Below are 22,664 nucleotides of genomic sequence, written 5' to 3' on the forward strand. Positions count from 1 at the left end.
CGTCTTCTGATTTATCATTAACCAAACGCATATTTTCTTTGACACATCCCCAACCGACCGAACCTGGATTCCGACGAGCTATACCGCGCTCGAAAAGCTCACACGGTTTCAGTGTTATTGTGTATTACAGTTTTTGTTTTGACTTATACTAACCATTTATATATATATCATGTGCGTTTTAAATTATAAAATAATTTTTAAATTTTATTGTTTAAAAAAAAATTTAATCTTCAATTATTTTATGTTAAAAGCATTTTTCTGCAACATCAAATGTATTTTAATTTATTTACTTACAGAATTTGTAAATGCTATTTTATTCCTTTGTAACCAACAAACCCAAAAGAGAGGAAACACGTCCAGAGGAAAATCACATCCCTTTATTCGTTACCGATTTTGTGTCGTTCATTTATACCTGCTTTCCCCTCAGCAGCCGCTTAGATACCTCTCTTACGAGATTTCGTCATTAGCTTTCTTTTTCATTCTTTTTCAATGTACATTATTTAAGGATTCCGATGATTTAAATGTATCATATTATAATATAAATAATTTTATTTATAATTAATAATATTTATTTTAATATAAGCAATAAATAATTTTTTCAGTAAAATTAAATTAATATATGTTTATTATGAATAACTACAAATAAATTACTTCTAAATTAAATAACAGATTAATAAACACAATTAATTTGATTTTACTGAAACAATTTATTTATCAGTTATATTGAAATAAAAATTTAATCATTAAATAAGCTCAATTAATTTTTATTATACGTAATTTTATTACAGGATCTGCTAATGAAGAATTGGTTTATTTGAGGAAGAAAGTTTTCTTAATAATTAAAAAAAATATGAAGGATGATTATCAAATCATTATTAATATTTTGCAAAAAGCTCTTGCAGAGAAGAATGGGCGTTTTGTGGAAATACGAGACGATATGCAGCATAGTTTATCGTTGTTATTTTCTAACATGAGAACAAAATGGGCGATGGCAAACAGGACATAACTGACATTTTTCAGAAATAACGAAGAATGGCTTAATGGTCTGATATATTTTCCGATTGCATCAAGTACTGAATGCGCAACATCGACACCGAAAAAGGAAGATAAGAAATCAGGTCGCCCTTCACAAACTTTTATGTCTTCCAGTGAAAGATCTAAACGTAGAAAGACCAAAGAATTACGCGATTCGATTAGTTCAGAGGAGTTGGCATATGCTACTCAAATGAGTCTTCGTTCATCAGGAAAAGTACACAATGCACAAGTTGTCAGAGATGTTATATTGACGAGCCCATCAAGAGCTTCTAAGTACATTAGTGTTTATAAGTCAGAAAGTGAAAAAACTATATCTGCCGATGAAGCACTTTCAGTTATGGTCGAAAATAAGTTCTCAAAACAAACTTATCAAAGAATAAGAAATGTCGCCAAAGAAAATAAATGCAAATTGTATCCATTGTACAATAATGTGACAAAAGCAAAAAAACGTTGTTATCCACCACATTCCAGTATTACTATAACTGAGAGTAGTGCTGCAGTAAAATTGCAGGCTTTATTGAATCATACGGTGGACCGCATTTTGTTCCTTTAAAGGGATGTTATTGTTACATTGACTCCTGATAATGTCAGAAATTTAAGACTATATTGTAAGTGGGGTTGTGATGGAAGCTCCTGACAAAGTTTATATAAACAGAAGTTTACGGAAGATGGAAAATCTGATGAAAGTGTCTTTTTCACTTCATTTGTGCCATTACAACTCACGGGCATAAATGAAACATTGAACACAGTAATCATTGTGTGGAAAAATCCAAGACCATCGTCTCCTTGATTTTGTAGGCCAATAAGATTGCAATTTATGCATGAAAATGTTGAGTTGACTGTCAAGGAAGTGAATGACATTAACGAACAGATCAAGTTGCTTGTACCATTCACAACACAGATTCATGGAATGTCGATCTCTGTAACGTTCAACATAGCATTTACGATGATTGATGGTAAAATTTGTAACTCAGTATCAGGCACTACACCCGAGGGTTGAGCTACCCACCGGGCGCGTCTCCAAGTGGCAGATAGGAGGACACCCAGTAGGTGTGAGTTTTCTGAGGGGACTCAGTGCTGCTGGGTAGTGGCGGTTATAACCTGGCCCTACGGAAGTAAAACCCTGTGGAGGGTAAGGGAAGACCGTTGCCGCAGACCAGCTCCCCAAGCCAAGTTGTAAGCCATCGTGGCGATGGCTGTATGTCACTGGGGGAGCAGTGTCGCGAATGATGCCTCTGGGAAACCGGGTGAAACCCCAGAGTATCCAGCCTTACCCAGGCATGCGGGGCTTTGCGTGGGCGGACCGTGTAGTTCCCTAGCTACTCGTGGGACCACTATGGATGTGAACGTAAACTTAAACTTGGAGAACGAAGGGGGAAATTGGGAGGGCTCGCGTGACGGGTCTCCGAGGGAAGGAGCTGGGACGGTGGTGACGGACGAGACCCTTAAGGGCTCCGGAAGTGAGGCCGGCCCGGCTGCGCGGCAGGAGGCTTCACCTCCAGCGAAGAAGAATCGGTGCTGGGCCGAAAGAAGGAGGGCGAAGCGGATGAAAGCAGCGGCTCTGGAAGGGGCTCGCTCTCTTCCCGTGGCTCCCCCTTGTACGCCGGTGGAGGTGGTGAAGGGGCACGCCGACGGTAAACGTCGGAAGGGCTCCAAGGATATCCCTCCATCGGGCGGCCGTCCGCTGAAGAGGCAAAGGACTCACGACGGGCACCATGCCTACTCGGACGCTGCTGACCCTCTGGCGAGGGTGATTGTGGCGGAGGGCTACCCCGAGACAGAGATCACTGCTGAGCAGTTGACTCTGTTGAGAGCTGCGGTCTCGAAGGAGATCGACGGGATCCAGGAGGGTCCGGTGCCCAGATTCCACGGCACCTCTCTAAGGAGTGGTGCGGCGGTGGTAAGATGCGCGGATGAGGCGTCGCTGGGTTGGCTCGTGGGGCGGATCGGCGGCATCATTCCGTGGGAGGGCGCCAGGCTCAAGGTGATGGGCATGGACGCACTTCAAAAGCAGCACAGGACGGTGGTTTGGGTCCCGGGACCTCTCGAGGGCGCGGCCACGGTCCTGAAGCGGCTGGAGAAGCAGAACCCGGATCTCGTCACCGGGAGCAGGAAAGTGTTCGCGGAGGGGGTAGGGGCCACCAGGGAGGGTGGGAATCTAGTCCTCGGTGTCCCGGGGTCCAGTGTCCTCAAATTGAGGTCACTGGACTTCAGACCATTTTTTGGGCTCGACAGGGTTACCTTTCGGGTAAGTAGAGCCCAGGGAGCGGGGGTAAAGGGAGACAAGGAGGAGCCCCCTAAAACGGTCTCGTAGTTAAATGGCGGGATCGAGAGGGGTGGCCTTCACCCAGATTAATCTGCATCACAGCAAAGGGGCCTCGGCTGTTGTGGCCAGGCAACAAGCTGGGAGGCAAACATGCATATCACTGATGCAAGAACCCTGGGTAATCCGAGGTTGCATCAGGGGTTTGGCGGCCTGCGGTAGGCTCTTTAGGGCCCCATCAGTGGATCGGCCCAGGGCCTGCGTGGCCGTCAAGGGTATGGAAGCTCAGCTAATACCTCACCTGTGTTCCAGGGACGTTGCGGCTGTAGAAGTGAATTTCACTGATGACTCCGGTGACAGGAAGAAAATGGTTATTTGCTCAATCTACTTCTCTCATGACGAGGGGGAGGCGGTGCCGCCTGCACCGGTGATAAAACTGGCAGAATACTGCCAGGAGAAACGGCTTCCCCTGATCATGGGATGTGACGCTAACGCGCATCACACCGTGTGGGGAAGCTCGGACACCAACGAAAGAGGGAGAAAAGTGGTGGAATTTCTAGCATCTACAGATCTGGAGATTCTCAACACAGGAGACGAGCCCACCTTCTGCACTATAGCGAGAAGAGAAGTGCTCGACATCACTGTCTGTTCCATGCAGTTGATACAGGAGGTAGTGGAGTGGAGGGTCTCGACGGAGCCCTCGCTCTCTGACCATAGGCAGATCACCTTCAGGATAGCTAAGACTAGGGGGAAGGAGGGCAAATTCAGGAACCCGAGGAAAACCAAGTGGGACTCCTATAGGAAAGACCTGGCCAACAGTCTCAAAGGCTTCCCTAAGAGGCACGGGACAAAGGACGAAATGGAGACCTGTGTGGACTACTTGCAAAGGTCTCTGGTAAACTGCTACAAAAGTAATTGCCCCGAAAGGGCGGTTACAAATAGTAGAAAAACTTCCTGGTGAACCCCTGGACTGCAGGATCTCAGAGTGGCGGCTCGTAGGACCTGGAACAGAGCCAGGAACACGGGCCGCCAATCCGACTGGAAGCTCTCTAGGAGGGCACAGAAGGAATATAGAGACTCTGTGGTTAGGGCGAAACTGGAAAGCTGGAGGAAGTTTTGCGAAGAAGTAGAAGGAATGCCTGAAACGGCAAAAATCTGCAGGATCCTCGCTAGGAACCCGGATGCGACTCTGGAAACCATCGCACTTCCTGATGGGACGGTGGTGACTGGAGAGCGATGTCTGGAGCATCTACTGGAAGTGAGCTTTCCGGGCTTCCATAGGGAGCCGGGAGAGCTATTTGCATATAAGGAGCCGGGTTCACTCAGAAGAGCCCGACAAGCGGACTGGCGAATGGCGGCCAAGATTGTCATGCCCGAGAAGGTCAAGTGGGCAATTAACACCTTTAAGCCCTACAAATCAGCGGGACCGGATGGTGTCTTTCCGGCTCTTCTACAAGAGAGACTGGAACAGATCGTGGGCCTACTGACCCGAACCTTAAGGGCTTGTATCGCGATGGGCTACACACCCAGCGCATGGAAACTGGCCAGGGTAGTTTTCATCCCGAAGGCAGGAAGAACGAGCTACACCAAGGCAAAAGATTTCAGGCCAATTAGCCTAACATCGTTTCTCCTTAAGACATTGGAAAAGCTGGTGGACGCGTATCTGAGGGAGACAACTCTGTGGAGTCACCCTCTCCACAAAAATCAGCACGCGTATTGTTCGGGCTATTCCACCGAGACTGCTCTACATCAGACGGTAGCGTTTCTTGAGGAGCAGCTGGAAAGGAAGGGCTACGCAGTGGGTGCTTTCTTGGACATAGAGGGCGCTTTTAACAACACACTGCACGAGGTAGTGTGTGAGGAAGCCGCCAGAAGGGGTGTCCCGATGAAGCTCGTCGAGTGGATCCGGAGCATGCTAGGGAGGCGTGTGATGACTTCGCTGGGAACTGCGAAAGTCTGTGGGTGGGTGGGAAGAGGCTGCCCGCAGGGCGGAGTACTTTCTCCACTTTTATGGTGCCTGGTAGCAGACGGTTTATTAAAGGCACTGGACGATAGAGGCTTCACTGCACAAGGCTACGCGGACGACGTGGCAATACTTGTGCGAGGCCCTTTTCTAGAGACGCTTCTAGAGCTCATGCAGGGGGCACTGGAAGTTGTAGAAGAGTGGTGTCAGAGGACAGGTTTAGCGGTGAATCCACTGAAGACCGGTCTTACTGTTTTCACTCGCAAATACAAGGTGGGCACCATTGTGGGACCCACTCTTGGAGGAGTAAGGTTAGTTCCGACCAAATCAGTGAAATATTTGGGAGTTATCCTGGATAAGAAACTGCTTAGGGAGGAGCACCTTCGTAATCGGTGCAAAGGCTTGTGCCAGTATTTTTGGATGTGTAGAAAGACCTTTGGCCAGACTTGGGGCTTGAAACCGAGTATGATACACTGGATCTACACAGCCATACTTCGCCCCAGACTCACATACGCAGCCGTAGTATGGTGGACTAGGGTGCAAAAGAAAACAGCCAAAGTTGCGCTGGAGCATGTCAGGGCTCTGATTTTGAGAGGGGCCCTGGGTGCTATGGTTACGACACCAGTGGCGGCGATGGGCGTAATGTTCGGCATCGAACCATTTCATCAGGTGGTGGTGGCTGCTGCAGCAATGGCAGCATATCGTCTGAGATGCGAACTAAAATGGAAAAAAGGAGCCCGGCATACGAGGCTGCCGGAAGACGTTCTGCTGGATCCAATATTCGAGATGCGACAGGACAGAATACCTATTATTCGGCAGGCGCTTCTGATAGGCGCTTCAAAGTGCATGTACCGAGGCCGGAGGAGTGGGAAAAGGAAGGTGGACTTAGGGGCTCGAGTGCGTGGAGGAAATGTCTGGTATACGGACGGCTCCAAGACGGACACGGGCTCCGGGGCCGGCTTCTTTGGCAGTCGAGAGGGATGGAAGGAGAGTATTTCTCTCGACAGTTATGCCACGGTATTCCAAGCGGAGATTGTGGCTATCCTAAGCTGTGCTCAGACCGTGCGAAGTAGAGTAGAGGCGGGGGGGGGGCACATCAGGATTTGTACGGACAGCCAGGCAGCCATCAAGGCGCTGGGGGCTCCGACAATAACGTCGCGGTTGGTTCGGGAGTGCAGGTGCGTTCTGAACGAACTGGCGAGAGAGAGAGAAGTCACCGTTACCTGGGTGCCGGGCAGTGATGCGATATTTCCCACAGCGGTCCCGGCTCCGCTGCCTCACACAACCTTACAGAAGCGCTACGTCACGTATCCGTGTGAGCTCGGCCGTTCAACCAATGGAAGAGAGCGAACGCTCCCTTCCACCGAGCCGACACAACAGACGATAAATGCATGCTACTTGCATGTTAAAAGCAAGCGTTACTGATTCAGAAAAGAAATTCTGAGGCGAGTCACACTGGTCTCAAACGACATGAGCTGTCTCAAAACCCCCTACAGCCTTCAATTTTTGACCGATTTCAATCTTTTTTTTTTTTAAATAATCTGTATAAAATTTCCAAGAGATCTGTGGGAGCCGATTTTTAAAAAACTTAGTTAACAATTCTAATGTTTAAACAAATTAGGAATTTTTGGATTTTTTACTTATATCTCCCTAAAAATTATACTTTTGTGTTATATATTGCATGAAATTTATGTAAAAAATTGTAAAAATGAAAAAAAAGTGTTGATATAATAATCCAATTGTTATAAACAAATTAGATTAAACCATTCAGGTCCATGAGCAAACCATTAGCGTTAGCAAGAAAATGAATACAGATATGACAGCATTAGGTAAAAATATGATTATGCATTAAAAAAAAATTTGCCTATTTGTTTAAACAATTTTTGTTTAAACAAAAAGTTATAAACAACGAGATTATTAGAAACTAATAGCGTTTTTCGCTTTTACGAGAAAAATTACGAAGGGAATGTGCCTTGCAAAATTTTTTTTAAATCTTAATTTTCAATAAAAAATATAAATAAATATTTCTATGACGAGTGAGTGCCCATTTGGACCCATTCATGGGCAAATCATTAACGATAACAAGAAAATGAATACAAGAATGAGAGTATTGGGTAAAACTACGATTATCCATTAAAAAAAAGTTTTTATTAATATTGTTTAAACAGTTTTTGTTTAAACAAATTGCTAAAAACAGTGAGATTTTCAAAAACTAATAACGCCATTCGATTTTACGTAAAAAATTACGATGGAAGTGTGTCTTAAAAAATTATAACATACAATTGTTTATTTCTTTATTGTATTGATTAAACAAATTGCTTCTTTCCACCTACCTTTAAATTACATTGCAAATAAATCTTAGAGATTGAAATTTGTTATTGGATAATATTGAGAATTTTGTGAATTGTTTCATATTGGAAGTAGGAAAAAGTTTAGATCAATTTTATGAGGTTTAGTACTTCATTTACTTTATTATTATAGAATTTATGCATCCAATGTCATCAGAATAAGTTTTCTTTGTTTATGCGAGGTTTAGAGTATTTTATTTGTTTCAGTATTATAAAAAAAGGAGTTCTATAAAATTTGCTTATTCGCTGTCAGTATAAATTTTCGTCTTTTGCTTTGTTTCCCATTTGTTTCGTTATTATAATATCGAGTTAAATAACATTTTGGTTTTTAAAATAGCAAAAGTTTACGTGTTTTTTACAAGATTTCGTTCGTCATTCGTTTCAGTATTATATAATTTGCGCATTTAATGTCAAAATAAGTTTTGGTTTTTGTTCAAGGTTTTCTTAGTTTTTCATTTGTTTCAGTATTATAGAATAATTGAATTCTATACAATTTTCACATTCGATATTAAAATAAGTTTTTGTTTTTTGTTCGAGGTCTAGAGTATTTTATTTGTTTCAGTATTATAAAAAAAGGAGTTCTATAAAAGCTTATTCGCTGCCACTATAAATTTTCGTCTTTAGCTTCGTTTCCAATTTGTTTCGGTATTGTGAAATCGAGTTTAATGACATTTTGGTTTTTGAAATAGGTAAAAGTTTACGTGTTTTTTACAAGGTTTCGTTCTTCATTCGTTTCAGTATTATATAATTTGCGCATTCAATGTTAAAATAAGTTTTGGTTTTTGTTCAAGGTTTTCTTAGTTTTTCATTTGTTTATGTATTATAGAATTAAATTCTATAAAATTTTCGCATTCGATGTTAAAATAAGTTTTTGTTTGTTCTTCGATGTTTAGAGTATTTTATTTGTTACAGTATTATGGAAATAAGTTCTATAAAATTTGCTAAATCGATGTCAGATTAAGTTTTTGTCTTTAGTTCAATACTTTGTTTTTTATTTGTTTCTGTATTATGAATATTGCGGGTTTGATGTCAGAGTAATTTTTCGTCCTATGTTCTATGATTTAATTAAATGATTAAAAATTTGTGTTTTACTAAGGCGTTTTTACTTTTAGTTTTATCAATTTTTTATTAGAAATGGAAAAGTTTGAAATTTCTAATAGTGCTTTATGCAATATACTGTTAGAACCTGAAAGTGATAAAAGCATTAATGCTCTAATAAGCCACATTAGACAGCACTATGATTTGGATGACAAAACTTTTGTATTAGTAGAGAAAAAACTTGTTCGATCCTTTATGCCTACTTTTAAATCAAAGTTTTCCAGTGTTTTATATAACGAAAATGTGTTTAGAAAAAAAATGCTAAGTGGTTGTCTCAACATTTCTATGTTGCTTTTAATGAGGATATAAATGTTGGTGGAAGGCCTGTTGTGGAAGATTTTAACAAAGGATCGAGAGCCACAAAGTATAGAAAAATTCAAACGATTGCAGAGAGTTATTCTTTCGAAGAAATTCAGAAAGCTTTTTTTAAACATTTGCGTGACTCTGGAAAGGAACATTTAATAGCAAATATAGAAAATTTGTTATCTGAAACTTCAAAGAGTGATCGAAATACAAATGATCCTATTTCTTTTACCGAAGATGAATGTATATCCCTTATAGAAGATGCAAAGTTGTCAAAATGGCAATACGACTCTATACGAAAACAAATTTCTGCAAAAAATGCTGATATTTTAATTCCTTATCAAAATCTTTCATTAGCAAAACAGAAATGTTATCCTTCTCCAGAGCATATAACCATAACCGATAAAAGTGCTGATGTCGATTTACAAGCTCTTTTAAACCATACATGCAAACGCATTTTAGAAATTCCACGTCTGCGTGTTAAAGATAATTTAATTGGAAACAATACAGAATTGTCATTAACTACGATTTCAAAATGGGGATGTGATGGTGCATCTGGTCATAGCCGTTATAAACAAAAATTTTCTGATGGAACTACTTCTGATGAAAGCATTTTTGTAACATCAATTGTGCCTCTTACTTTGGTCTTGAATAATGCAAATGCAGTTAATCAGAAAGTAATTTGGAGTAATGCTCAGCCTGGTTCAACTAGACATTGTCGTGTCATTAATTTTGAATTCACAAAAGAATCTAAGGAAACGATAACAAAGAAAGTTAATCAGATAAATGATAAGATTACATTTTTGCAGCCAACAACAATTGAGACAGATTCTGTTAAAATTAAAATAAATCACTCCTTGTATTTAACAATGATTGATGGGAAAGTTGCACAGGCCTTGACTGATACTCCTTCTTCTGCCTCCTGTGTCATTTGCCAAGCAACATCCTCGGAAATGAATAACTTACAAAAATTATCTCTTAAGACAGTAAATGAAGAACATTATAAATATGGTCTTTCTAGTCTACATGCGTGGATAAGGTTTATGGAGTGTATTCTTCATATAGCATATCGTTTGGAATTTCGTAGGTGGTCTGTTCGATCAGTTGAAGATAAACTAAAAGTTAAGGAAACAACACGAAGGATACAGAAGGAATTTAGAGAAAAATCCGGCCTTCTCGTAGACTATCCAAAACAGGGTTCTGGATCATCTAACGATGGAAATACTGCGAGAAGATTTTTCCGCGATCCGGAACTGACAGCTGAAATTACGAAAGTTGATTTGAAACTAATTGAGAGATTTGGTATAATTTTGCAAACCCTTTCTTGTGGAATTAAAGTAGATGCAAAAAAATTTGATGATTATACTAAAGAAACAGCAAAATTATATATGCAACTCTATGACTGGTACTATATGCCTTCTTCTGTCCACAAGATCCTATTTCATGGTTCAGAAATAATTCAGCACTTCCTTCTTATTCCAATAGGAATCTTGTCAGAAGAAGCACAAGAATCGCGTAACAAAGACATTAAACATTACAGAGAATTTAATACTCGAAAGTGCAGTAGAATTTCTACAAACACCGATTTATTACATAAGCTACTAATATCATCTGACCCTTATATTTCAAGCCTTCGATGTCAACCAAAATATCAAAAGCACGTTATTGATTCTCCTGCAAAAGACTTATTAGATTACTCATAAGAAACAAATTTTTAGTTTAATTCTTTAAAGATTGACGTTAAAATATGTTTTAATTATTAATGATTATGTTTTTATAATGAGGATTTGCAATACTCGATAATTGTTTGCTCATGGACCTGAATGGTTTAATCTAATTTGTTTATAACAATTGGATTATTATATCAACACTTTTTTTTCATTTTTACAATTTTTTACATAAATTTCATGCAATATATACCACGAAAGTATAATTTTTAGGGAGATATAAGTAAAAAATCCAAAAATTCCTAATTTGTTTAAACATTAGAATTGTTAACTAAGTTTTTTAAAAATCGGCTCCCACAGATCTCTTGGAAATTTTATACAGATTATTTAAAAAAAAAAAAGATTGAAATCGGTCAAAAATTGAAGGCTGTAGGGGGTTTTGAGACAGCTCATGTTGTTTGAGACCAGTGTGCGAGTGGCTGGAATATTAGAGATCACCTGTTCGAAACCTGCTTCGTGCAACTTTTTTTTCTTTTTTCCACATTTGTTTCTAACATAGTAAATTATTAGATAATATTTTTTTGCCCAAAAAAATAATATTTTCTATTTATTATTAATATTCGCATATATTAAACTAACAATTTTAGAAATAATACAGATCTGCTATTGTTAATAGAAAAATGAAGTTATTTTACAATGTTGCAACAAAGTGCTAATTTAACATATGCGAATATTTTTAATAAAGATAAAATAATTTTTTTTAGCCAAAAACATTATCTAATAATTTACTTAAAATAAATATCAAAAAAGGAAAAAAAGTTACAAAATCACAGTTTTCAAACACGAGATTTTTAATATTCTTGCCATTCGCCTTACTCGTTTAGCCATGCTTGTTATTTTACATTTATCAACATAAAAGATTACACGCCTGCAAAGCTTTTAATTATTTATTTTAAACTACTGCATATTAGCAAGAGTTACTGCAGTAACTACATTTACATGTACTGTGGAGATTAGTGGAGGAACACAGTAGCATATTAAAACTGCAGTCAAATAGATGTAGATTGGTAATTTTATTAATACTATTAATAAGTAGTGGTCTTCCGCATCACCTTTGAGGTTCCACTTATGGCGCGTTCGATTTTTTTTTAAGTGGATCGTCGCCTGGAGCCCTATTGTACCACTTTTTTTTACACCTGTTATTTACAGGTTAAAATAATTTACAGTAGTTGACACTGTATTTTTGTATCTATATACTTACTGTACTTTGTATACTCACTGTACTTGTACTTTTGCGCGTTGCGCGTATATTGGCGAGTTGGGAAAATTACTTACTTTATAATTTTTTATAAATACAAAATATATTTTGTATTTATTATGCCTGCAATGCTATCAAGAGTAATGAGAAATACAAGGTGTCCCATTTTAAACAATCCACTCAAATATCTCAGAAACACCGAGTTAAATAATAAAATTTTTTAAATAAAAGTTGTAGGATTTGGAGAGGGAAAAAATATAGGGATATTTGTTTGACCTTGGATGGAAGCGCTTCTGAGATTTGAAAGTCATTTTTATTTTTTTAAATGGAACCACTTTAATTTTTTTATATAAATCGATTTCTCATAATATTTGTCGTAAAAAGTTATAAAACTAGGATGGCCGAAAATTGAATGGTTTACAAGATATTTTATACTTTAATTTGACATAATTTTACATAAACTATAAAATATCTCGTTAAATATTCATTTTTCAATTATCTTACTTCAACACTTTTATGCACAAAATAATGAGAGGAATCAATTGGTATAAAAAAAACACATAGTTGTCTTTAAGAAAAAATCTAGCAGAGCTATATTTAAGCTATATTTAGCAGATATAATATAATATACTTTCTTCTTAAATATATATACTTTTTTCTTAAAGTCAACTATGTATTTTTTTACACCAATTGATTCCTCTCATTATTTTGTGCATAAAAGTGTTGAAGTAAGATAATTGAAAAATTAATATTTAACGAGATATTTTATAGTTTATGTAAGTATGTGGTTTCATTTAAAAAAATAAAAATGACCTTCAAATCTCAGAAGCGCTTCCATCCAAGGTCAAACAAATATCCCTATATTTTTTCCCTCTTCAAATCCTACAACTTTTATTTAAAAAATTTTATTATTTAACTCGGTGTTTCTGAGATATTTGAGTGGATTGTTTAAAATGGGACACCTTGTATTTCTCATTACTCTTGATAGCATTGCAGGCATAATAAATACAAAATATATTTTGTATTTATAAAAAATTATAAAGTAAGTAATTTTCCCAACTCGCCAATATACGCGCAACGCGCAAAAGTACAAGTACAGTGAGTATACAAAGTACAGTAAGTATATAGATACAAAAATACAGTGTCAACTACTGTAAATTATTTTAACCTGTAAATAACAGGTGTAAAAAAAGTGGTACAATAGGGCTCCAGGCGACGATCCACTTAAAAAAAATCGAACGCGCCATAAGTGGAACCTCAAAGGTGGTGCGGAAGACCACTACTTATTAATAGTATTAATAAAATTACCAATCTACATCTATTTGACTGCAGTTTTAATATGCTACTGTGTTCCTCCACTAATCTCCACAGTACATGTATATGTAGTTACTGCAGTAACTCTTGCTAATATGCAGTAGTTTAAAATAAATAATTAAAAGCTTTGCAGGCGTGTAATCTTTTATGTTGATAAATGTAAAATAACAAGCATGGCTAAACGAGTAAGGCGAATGGCAAGAATATTAAAAATCTCGTGTTTGAAAACTGTGATTTTGTAACTTTTTTTCCTTTTTTGATATTTATTTTAAGTAAATTATTAGATAATGTTTTTGGCTAAAAAAAATTATTTTATCTTTATTAAAAATATTCGCATATGTTAAATTAGCACTTTGTTGCAACATTGTAAAATAACTTCATTTTTCTATTAACAATAGCAGATCTGTATTATTTCTAAAATTGTTAGTTTAATATATGCGAATATTAATAATAAATAGAAAATATTATTTTTTTGGGCAAAAAAATATTATCTAATAATTTACTATGTTAGAAACAAATGTGGAAAAAAGAAAAAAAAGTTGCACGAAGCAGGTTTCGAACAGGTGATCTCTAATATTCCAGCCACTCGCCTCAGAATTTCTTTTCTGAATCAGAAACGCTTGCTTTTAACATGCAAGTAGCATGCATTTATCGTCTGTTGTGTCGGCTCGGTGGAAGGGAGCGTTCGCTCTCTTTCATTGGTTGAACGGCCGAGCTCACACGGATACGTGACGTAGCGCTTCTGTAAGGTTGTGTGAGGCAGCGGAGCCGGGACCGCTGTGGGAAATATCGCATCACTGGTGCCGGGTCACTCGGGCATCCAGGGTAATGAATGTGCGGACCAGCTGGCAAAAGCGGGTTCAGAATTAATGATGGTAGGACCGGGGCGGGCTCTGGGAATCCCCTTTTGTTTAGGAAGGGGGAGGATCAAAGAATGGCTCCGCAGAGAACATCTAAGACAATGAAGAGTGGAATCTGAGTCCAAATGCAGACAGGCCAGAGCTCTGATGGGAGATACTCCTAATAGAGAACTGGCTTGGAGCATAAGGGCTCTGAGTAGGAGAGATGCCAGGACAGCGGTACACATACTGACGGGTCATGGCACCTTAAGCTACCACATGTACAAGCTTGGGCGTAGCGATACATCCAAGTGCAGGGCATGTGGAGACGACGAAGAAACAAGCCTTCATGTGCTCAGCGACTGTCCTGCACAGGCAGGGTTGAGACACAAGATGCTAGGCTCAGCACTACTTGGGCCCGAGCAGATCAGGAAGCTGCCGGTGAGGGATCTGATTCTCTTTTGGAGAAAAACAGGTCTCTCATGAGTATGTTTATGAGGGGAGGCACAATGGACAATGTCTGGGTGCCGCGGGCGGTGCTTCGAAAGAGGAACGCCCCCCCGTTATATTATTATTATTATTATTATCAGGCACTACATCTTTGCAACGTTGTTTTTTGTGCGGAGCTACATCAAAAGATTTTAATAACATTGATTACGTTCTGACAAAGAAAATAAATGAAGAAAATTTGCAATTTGGTATGTTGACTTTGCACGCGTGGATACGTTTTTTCGAATGCTGTTTGCATTTATCGTACAAACTCGGTATTAAAAAATGGCAAGCACGTTCTGTGGAGGAGAAAAACCTTACCGAAGAACGTAAACATGTGATACAAAAGGGATTTCGTTTGCAACTGGGACTTGTCGTCGATCGTCCAAAGCCAGGATACGGAAGCAGCAACGATGGAAATACGGCTCGGCGTTTCTTCGAACACTCAACTACATCTGCTACAATAACAGGTGTCGACGAGTCTTTAATCCATCGCTTTCACGTGATTCTGTAGGCTTTTTCGAGTGGCTATAATATAAATTCTGATAATTTTAGAGAATATTCTTTAGAAACTGCGCGGAAATTTGTCGACTTATACCCGTGGTATTATATGCCAACTTCCATACACAAACTGTTAATTCACAAGCCAGAAATAATAGCCCATGCTTTATTACCAATTGGGCAACTTTTAGAAGAGGCGCAAGAAGCGCGAAATAAAGATATAAAACGCTTTCGTGAAGACTTCTCGCAAAAATGCTCTCGAGAAGCTACCATGCAAGATGTTTTCAACCAGCTATTAATTACCTCGGATCCGTATATATCTAGTGTGAGGAAACTTCAACAAAAGCCACTGAAATCATTAGCACTCGAAGCCATCGACTTACTCACACTACCAGAAATTCCTGCTGCCTGAGAAATTTCTTATAATTTTGATTCGGAATCAACAGGAACTGACACCGAATCACTTAATATTTATGAATCTGATGATAAAAGAGATTTTTGTTTTTGAAATAAAAATAATGTTTTTCTAAAAATTTGTAACGGTGCGTATTTTTACGCCTCACGGGCGGTGCGTAACGATGCGGAATTTCGACGGTGCGTAGGTAGCAAAGCGGATTCTTACAACGCGGAATAACTCGCCGGTTCGTCAAAATTCGTTCGTGTGGTTTTCGGGAGACTCCAAATTAACAAAAACAAATTAAAGAAACAAAATAAATATTTATTCAAGAGAGCATTTGGACTGATATAATTATAAAAGAAAACATTTAACAATGAGTACATAAGTATTTCCCTATCGGTTAAACTATCTAATGTTTCAACGGTATAAACGGGTACAAATCTAAATGTGAACGAATGAACAACTATCGGAATTAATCGGATAACAAACAAACTGCATAAACCGTTAAACGTGGTGCGCCTTTGGCCGAAATTAAACAACTTAAATTATTTAATTCTAAACTAATCTTTGATTGGTTAGAAAAATACGGCAGAGATAACATAAACGTTATAATTAATCCTAAGTCGGTCGGTTTTCGTACGGCACGGTGTAAAAGTATTAAAAAATAAGCAATACCGCGTGTATCCGAGCCCTGCTGAGTCGTCGACGGTTGCCGGTGCGCTGTGTCCGAAGACAGAGAGAATTTTCTCTCGTGCAAGGGATACAGGAAGTCGAACGCCGGGAACACCCGACCGAAGCAGGGAACGCCCTTCTCCTAGAACGACGGAAAGTCGGAAGTCGAACGCCGGGAACACTCGACCGAAGCAGGGAACGCCCTGCTCCTAGAACGACGGAAAGTCGGAAGTCGAACGCTGAGAACACCCGACCGAAGCAAGGAACGTCCTGCTCCTAAAACGACGAAAGATAAGAAGTCGAACGCCGGGAACACCCGACCGAAACAGGGAACGTCCTGCTCCTAGAACGACGGGAAAGGATGGGAGCGAGTACGACCGGAGCTTCAGAGTGCGCCCTGAGGCTTGTCCGAGTCGTACTCGGGGGAATGGTATCGGTCTGCTCCGCGAGCCGGCTTTCATACCGGTCGCGCTACCCTCACTTGGGGTGCTACCCTACCCGGCTACCCCTTCTTGAGCTACTATTCTCGAGTTGGAGGATCGGAATGCGGCCCGTAATGGGGGGTGCTCACGTGAAGCCCGTGTGGCGCTTAGTAACAGCGCGTGCTGTTACAAATTTATGTTATTTGTTTTCTTAATTAACTCAAAATTTATCTTAAAAATTCTACTATTATTTACACGAAATCTGACTGCTTTTTAATGTTCGAATTCAACATTTTGAATCCGCCATTTTTAATCTTAAAAATCTGATTCTAGATTCGTAATCAGCGACCTCGAAAACCCCAGTATACTAAGTTTCATTAAAGTCTGATGCTTTTAGACATTTTGGCCAGCTTTTTGGGATTCTGTCCCACTGTGCGTCGGCAGGAAATGCACGACTCGGTAACTCGCGGTATCAGCAATAAATGCTCGATTCGGTAACTCGCGGTACTCTACGCACGTCGGGAGCAAGGTAATTCACGAAATTGGCAATAACTGCACGATTCGGTAACTCGCGGTGCTCCGCGAAATTTGGGAGCAAGGTAACTCACGCGATATCGGTAACCGGAAATGGGCGCCAGGTGCGAGTATCGCACCGCGGTATCGGTAACTTCAAAAGTTCTTTAATATGTCCGGCCGTTCCCCGCTCAGAATATGGCAGATGAGCACAGTTCTTTTACTTGACGTTAGAAATCTGGAGTGAGAGGCGAACACAAGGACAACTCAATTATTAAGATTTAACAATAATGTATTTCAACGATTTGGTTACAAAGGTCAAAGATGGGTAGATGGTTCGGCCTGAGCCGATACGGCGGAAATAGTTTAATACGGCGGCAGTAAGGCAATTCGCCCACAAAATCGGTAACAAGAGCAAATTTCGGTAACTATATGAAATTTCGAAAACGCGATCACGACAATTCACAGCTGATCCGACGATACTCGGCGAAACGGATAGCACGTAACACGACAACACAATGCGACCGATAAAGGCCAAACAAATATGACTCGAACGACGATAGCCTAGCGGCCAGAAATACTATGTCGCGGAGCAGCTATTTTCGCGGGTTCTTTTCGTTTCTCGCAGAGACGCTAAAGTGGTGGTAACAGCAGTTTCGCGGAGAACGTTCCCGAGCAAAATCCGTCCGCAGGCATTCAACCACGGTACTTCCAGTACTATAATACGTGAAAAAGGGTAACAAAGACGGTATCATAAAAAAGAGACGGTAACGGAAAGACGGTACGGTAACCCGATAACGAAACGGAACGGGAACAGAAACGGTAGCGAGAGAGAGACTGTCGGTGCTTGATTCGTGCAAGTTAGAAACTTTGACGCAATATCCTGAGCCGGCTGGATATGCGGTAACTGAGCGCGCCAAAAACGCGCTCACGGTAACAAAATCGCGGTTAGTTGTGTGAGAGACACAGAATACAGAGTTTTAGACTCACGCTACCAGCCATAACCGGACGGAACTCTACGGCTACCCGAGAGGCGGCTTACATCAAGTCGGCGTCTTCGGCGTCGTCGGAAGCGTCCTGGAGCTCGTCCTCACTTTTTCACGGCACACCGAACAGTGCTTCTTCTTGGCACTGCAAGTTTGTCCTTCTAATCCCGCGTCGCCTTTCCGCGCATTCTGCCGATTTTCCAAAAAGAGGGGCCCCTGAGAACCGCCCACAGTTCATCTAGGGCGCCCCCCCCCCTCCCCCGCTTTCTGTGGCTTCCTCAAATCATCTGGTTCGGATCGCGTTGATAATTCGATGTTCCCGGAAGGGACTGGTTAGACTGACCGGACCATACTCCGGGCCTTCCGGGTGCAGCATCCTCGGAGTCCTCGGTGCCGTCTGCAGCCGGGCGAGGTCCGCTGCTGCGTTTCTTTGTGAGTTTGCGGCTAAAACCAAAGCGGAGTTAGTCGATAGGGCTCGGATGGTGGAGGCGACGGAATCGCGGTACCTGACCTTTTCTGCTGCGGGGTCACTAACACACGTGACACCCGTTGATGATCCCCCGGCATCCGGTCTCTATGGCGATGCTGAATTCTTCGCCCTGAGGCACAAAATACGCAATGCCGCCCGCACGGGATCTCGCCTTACAACTTAAACGATAATAGACATATGAAACGGGAACGAAATATAAAATAACGCGCGAAAATGGTGGAGTCTCGTGGATTGCTCTCTCAACGCGAGGAGCAACTCCAGAACCTTTTGCTCCCTCGGCCGGGCTATCGCCCTTGTGACGGCGCTCGAAAAACGTCATGTCACAATATATAGTCTTTCGCCGTGCGTTAAATCTTGCCGTTCTATCATAGAACGAATAAAACGATTTTGATTATGTAATGGCTGATTTCAGGACATACGACAAATTTTTATATTTTAGAATATGAAGTCATTTTGCTGTATACATTCTTTAATACAAATAGTATTTTTGTAGAAGGATGTTATGTAATGGCAGATTTCACTGCGACGTCTGCTGTATTTTTGCAGCGGAACAATGCGAGATATTATTTTTTGTGCAATTTTTTTATTTTGTATAAAATTTAAATTTAATAATGTTAAAAAAGTTGCTGTTGTATATAATGTCCTGGAATCTGCCGTTGGACATTTGTTTTCCAAGACGGTCCTGGAATCTGCCATTAGACAAACATATATATGTTTAGAATATACATATAGTATTTATATTATAATATTCATAATATTTATATAGTAATATATTTTTTGGGGTATTTTGCAATAATATGTGGTATAATAGGCCTACAGGCAAAGATGTGCACTTTAAAAAAATCTAGCGCGCTATTAGTGGCACCTCATGGGTGGCATGGAAGACCACTATTAACTAGTAATAAATTATTAATATATCTTTTTTTCAGTTTAAAGAGGTAAATGTCAAGTAGCAAGCGTGGCTAAACGGGTAAAGCGAGTAGCTAAAATGTTGAAGATATTGTGTTTGAAAATTGCTTCTTACAACTTTTTTTGCACATGAGTTTCTAACAGTAATCAATCTAATTATTAAATAATGTTTTCGACAAAAAAATATTATTTTATATTTATTAATAATTTGGCATATGTTAAACTTGCATTTTGTTGCAAAATTGTAAAATTATATTTTATTTTTCTATTGACAAGTCATAGCAAATCAATATCTTTTTCTACAGTTATTAATTTAACTTATGCGAATATTTTTAATGAATATAAAATAATACTGTCCAGAAAAAAAAGTTATTTAATTATTTACTCGATTGTGCATTAGATTGTGCGTTAGAAAGAATTGCGGGAAAAAAAAAAAAAAAGTTGCAAGAAATAGGTCTAGAAGACGGAATCTCTATTATTCAAGCGATTCGCCTTACTAGATTAAAAACGCTTGGCTTCTTAGCATTTTTCGCGGGCTGGGGAAGTGACACAAAATATAGCATGCTACGCAGATGCGTGCGCACACGGACGCGTGACGTGCGGTTCTCGCTTGTGTAGTGTCCGCATGGTGGGGGCCGTTCCCCTCATGTTGCTCTGTTGCAAGATGCTCGATCTTGCAGCACTGGTACTCCCTGAGGCTTGTCCAAGTCGTACTCGGGGAAATGGTGCTGGTCTGCTTCACGAGCCGGCTTTTATACCGGCCGCGCTACTCCTACTCGGGGCACTATCCTACTCCTTCTCGGGCTGCTACCCCCGAGTTGGAGAATCGGAATGCGGCCCGCGATGAGAGGTGTTTACGCGGAGGCCGATCGGCGCTTAGTAACAGCGCGTACTGTTACACTCAGAATGCAAAGACATATTTAAGAACAAAAGTTTTTTTTATTTAAGCAAATAATAACATAATTTACATACAAAAGCTATATTACAATGTATAATTATTATGTAAAATTATTATTTAACCCATGAATTCTCGCATAATTGAATAATACTACATATTTGGAATTATTATGTAAAAATATGGACAATGCATATGTAAATAAAAAATCAGTTATCTTTAAGAGATCTTTTTGAAACGGATAAATATTTTTTATCTCGTATGCATTTAATGTTTCACTAAAATAAATTCAGTTGCATAAAATAAAATGTATACCATTTTGTCAATGACATACATCTCATCAATTATCCCAAAGCGTGGAAAGTATTCGTCTTTACACTCTAATAAAATGACAGATTTTTTCTTATAATTTGTTCTATGAAAGATAACTTCTGAAGTGCACATAACTTTTATTTCATTTGTATCAACGTCTCGTAAAAATTTTTCAAAAAGAGTTGCATAAGTAACCGTGTTCAATATCATAGTTTGCCCATGTTTAATTTTGTCGTTATTACTTAAAAAAGTTTTTTGAAGGGCACCTGGAAATGTACTAAGTAAAGAAGACTGTAGCGCCTGATGTCTGTAAGCCAGGGTAAATGGAATATTTTTGAAACAACGAACCACTGAGATTAATGACTTAAAATATGCATGTGCTGCCTTAAACCGCATACACCACTGCTGTCAAGGAGGTCCAAACTCCAATATTTATCTCGGCATATGAACCAAAAAATGAAATTTAGGTGTAATATGTCCTGGATAAAGGTGATAAAAGCGGGTGTGATGAGTTTCAATTATTTTGGCAAACATTGGTACTATTATATTTCAATTTTTATCTCGAATGCAAGGCAAATATTAGTTATTTGCAACAAAAGAACAAAGTTTACACTTCATCATCACTATCCTCTATCCAATCAGCAATTGAAAAGGGCAATGTGTGAGACAGAGCAGCCATTTGAGACGCACTTTGTTTCAAGTTTTGGTTTAAGTGTATTTCTTTTATAGATGCTGGTTTGTCTCTTTGCAAGTGACCAAAATCGAATCTGTCAATTCTACTATTTAGTTCATCTACAGAAAACATTTTCTTTACAGATATACAAAAATGTAATAATAAACGACACTCTACTTGAAGAACGCCCTCGTACAAAACATGCATAGCATCTTGCAAGCGACATTTTGTTACATCAAACCCTGGTATGTCAAGGAAAGGAGAACGCTGATTTACGCCATAATATTGTGCCCAAAAGTCATTAATTCTTTGAACATTTTAAGGCTCAGTCACTGCAGCAACATAATCCCTATGCACATCCATATTTCTCAGGGTAAAAAAAGATTCAGTAAAGTAAATTTTCATTTTTGCTTGTGTTGTCATTCACATACGACAAGGACGAGTTGCAGATACAGATTCTTTAAAGCCCCCCATCATAGCAGAAAATGGCGTGTCTCCAGTTACAAAAAATAAGGAACCTTTATAATTTCTTTCTTCACCATTAACAGATACATTTATGCCCTCAGTTTGAAGAGTTTTAATATCGTCAATGAAAGGTTTGAGTACCTTGTGTAGTCCAAATTTTTTCAAAAAAATAGCCTTTACAATTCCATATAAATTAATGGCCTTGAGGCTAGAACGAAGTTCAGGAGGGATATTAGCAAGAGTCCAGTAAAACATTGTCAACTTCTGTTTTACAGTATTTGCCCCAAGTGGGTTTACTACGCAGAAGTCATCCCCATATAAAATAATGCCCAATGAGTTAGTGTAAGACGCAAAGAATTCATTTCTCTCATAAAATAAGCCATCAGTAACAGTTAATAACCGATCGGTATTTTTCTTGGGATTATCAATTTTGAAACAAATTTTATCATTACTCAAGAGAGCTTTCAAAATGCTAAGAAAAGATACTACGTACGTATAATGAGTTTTTTCCACTAAATTACGACAAGGTTTACGCAGCCAAACATGTGTTTTATCAAGAGGTATCGCTTTGGGCATTATCATGTTAAATTTTTCCATAATAAACTTATCAAGTAACCATCTGGATTCAACAGCTGAAAACAGTAGGGACGGTGAAAGATCTTCATTTAATAAATCATAGAACATTTTTATAGAAATAAAACCTGAATTGTTGTTTGAAATTTGATGCATCTTTTTCTGTAAAAATATATAAATATATAAATAAATTTAATAAATAAATAAAGAATTAAAAAGTTAAAATATTTTGATCTGAAATGCAATTATAGCAAAATGATAAAAATAATTAATAACTAA

The sequence above is a fragment of the Linepithema humile genome, chromosome 1, assembly GCF_040581485.1.
Source record: "Linepithema humile isolate Giens D197 chromosome 1, Lhum_UNIL_v1.0, whole genome shotgun sequence".
Taxonomy (NCBI): domain Eukaryota; kingdom Metazoa; phylum Arthropoda; class Insecta; order Hymenoptera; family Formicidae; genus Linepithema; species Linepithema humile.